The sequence below is a fragment of the Camelina sativa genome, chromosome 3 (assembly GCF_000633955.1).
Source record: "Camelina sativa cultivar DH55 chromosome 3, Cs, whole genome shotgun sequence".
NCBI lineage: Eukaryota > Viridiplantae > Streptophyta > Magnoliopsida > Brassicales > Brassicaceae > Camelina > Camelina sativa.
The window spans coordinates 18,789,288-18,792,276 of record NC_025687.1 but is presented as its reverse complement, the minus strand read 5'-3'; positions in this window follow the sequence as shown (position 1 = coordinate 18,792,276).

The following is a 2,989-nucleotide window of genomic DNA, read 5'->3' as shown; positions in this document are numbered from 1 at the left end:
GTCGATGTCTGGTAAAGAGAGACCCACATGAGAAACAAAGTGAATCAAATGACAGATCTATAAAGTAGGATAAAAACAAAAGAAGAAAGCGAAGAAGATTAGTAAAACAAATACGATCTTAGATAATTAAAATAATTTACAAAAAAAAAAAAATAATAAAAAAAAAAATTGCTAATAGATGTTCACAACTCACCCGACCGCACTTCATGTGCTTAGCACGTGAAAAGTACGTTACTCGTGATTGTCACTTTATCGTAGTATCCTCCATAGTCCACACACACGATTGGGACTAATGGACTTTTCGGATAATGGTAGAGAAGAGCGTAACGAGCTTAAAAAGGACAACAACAAGTGTCCAAGAAACAAAGACCACTTACTGTTTCGACAATAAGTCTTAGGTCATGTAAGGAGTCTACCTATGACTTGTCACCGAAGCAAAAGACCCATCACAGCGTTGCTGTTCTCAACTCACAATATTTATTATATGATTTTCATATATAGTTCATTTTATACAAAAAGGATTCTAATCCTTTATACTGAATCCACTATTAGGAACTGAGAAGTCTGAAATACTAACAAACCACATTAGCTGTCAACACTCATTGACACCTTCGTGCGCTGATTAAACTATTCAGTTTTATTCTATGAAGTCTATGTTGATGGTGAACCAACTAAAACAAAAAAACAATGCACGAGCTGTTGGGCCCAAAACAACAGAAATTGGGGTATAAAGTTAGCGAAGACAGATCAGATGAAGATATTATAATGAACTTGGTAAATATTTCGAAAAAAGAAAAAAACTTATATGTATGTGTAACGCCCATGAATCGGAAAGTAAAGATTTGGTGTGGGAGTCGATTAACATCAATGATGAGTGTGGCTCGACACCTTAAGTAGTCGGACATGATCATTTTAATTTATGTTTCTCCAGTTTATGCGGTTGGTTCTGATAAACCCTAGATTTGTTTTTAAAGGTAGAACTCGAAGTCTTTAGGGTTGGTAGTCTCTTTTTGTCGTTTCCAGAGAAAAAGAAGAAGAGATAAAATTTGTAAGGTTCCTAAAGTTTCTAGAGCTTTTTGTTCTTGTTTTCTAAGAGCTTTCATGTAAGTGGAGATCTGAGGTTAAGGATATGTGGGAAGTTTGTTGTAGTGTTTTTTTTGTGGTTGTGGTTGGTCATAATCTTCTTGCTTAGAGGTGAGTGCATGATCATAGTTTATTTAAGCGATTATATCTGTGATTGTTTGGATTGATTGTGCTTTCAATGTGTGTTTAGTAACCTTTGGAAACTTGTGTGGCTTATGCGGGAGTCATGGACGTGTCTGGAGTAGTTGAAAGGGGAGATTCTTCAAGGAGAAACGAGGTAACAATGTTAGGGCATGTCAAAGAGATTATTATCTAATATATTAAAGGAGAAGTCGAAATGGCTCACAGCCATTCTCACAAAAATTATCCTCATTTACCCTTAATGAAAAATACCTTTAAAAAAATTTCGGACAAGTTTTTTTTGTCTATATAGGTTGCTGAAACGCACCACATTCATCCTCAGACTTAAGATTACTAATTTGAAATTAATGAGATTTAGAATTGGACCTTTATACCCTTTAGATTAATTAAAAAAATTAAAAGAATAATTTTCTTAATTATCTAATCTATATAATCGTCAAAAACGTGATTTCTATAAGTTATAAAACCCTAAAATCTGAAATAATAATGGGCTTAATAGAACTTTTTTTTTTATTTTATTTTGTAGAAAGTCTATTATTGGTGCTAATAGTATCCCAAAATCTATGGTATAAACTTAATTTAACTAAATGTTAATGTTCAAAATTACTTAATCTTATTTTCTCGGATATAGCATAATTTAGTTTGATTAATTATTCAGTAGGTGAAATATGCATGATTAGCAATACAAAGTCTTACAGCTATTGCTCGGTAGTTGTTTATGTTAAAACAGTAGTAATAATGTTATAACGTTTGTTAAAATTGCTTAATTTGGTATTATCATGGTAACAATTTGTGTCTAAAGGTCACCCTGATATTAAACCTTTTACAAAAACATGATACTAGCGTTTATTCGTAAATCTTTAACTCTAACCCTATTCTTTGATATTATCTGCTGAGAAGGAATTTATCGCAAAGAATCTAACTCGTTTCTTTTTTATTTAAGATACACGGTAATTACCTAAATATATTCTAATTAGATTTTATTATATCTAATCTAACATATTTTGTTATTTAAAAACAGACTGCATATGGAAGGAAAAATAATAGGTGTCGTAGCAAATATTCTGGCATGAAGCGAGTAGCAGAACATATTTTAGAGAATAATATGATGAATGTTCTGAGATCTTATAATTGCTGTTTTCTGGATATTGTTTAATATGGATGAATCATTTATGAAATAATAATATTCCTATAAAGTTTAATTTTAAAATAAAGTGTTTATAATGACGTTCTTAAAGTAAATGAGATGAGACGTGTTAACAATGAAAATGTGCGTACCGAAGTTACATTAGTAGCAATACAAAAAGCTGAAGTTCTTGCATCATTATATAAATTTCAATATATCGTGAGATTGTATATTTAAATACCGAAATTGTATATATGAATGATAGAAGTAAACGAATCAAGTACCCGTATTAAATATATGAAAATAGTTTATATATAACTTTTTCAGTCTGAATTTATTAAAATCTAATAATAATTATTTTTTATGGAATATTAAAATTTATTAATTTTACGTTATGTCAAGCAGGGTGGATAAACTTAAGAAGTATTCCATATTCAAAAGAGAACAGAATAAAGTTTAATATCACGATTAATGTAAAAATGGAAAATATATATACGCAATAAAAGTCGTAATGATAAACATTAAGAAGTTTACTATTATCTCTAAAATAAATGGAAGTGTAATAAAGATATTTATGTCTGGAGATCTATACAAAATATTTTTTAAAAAATGGTAAACATATATTCTTATATATCACTT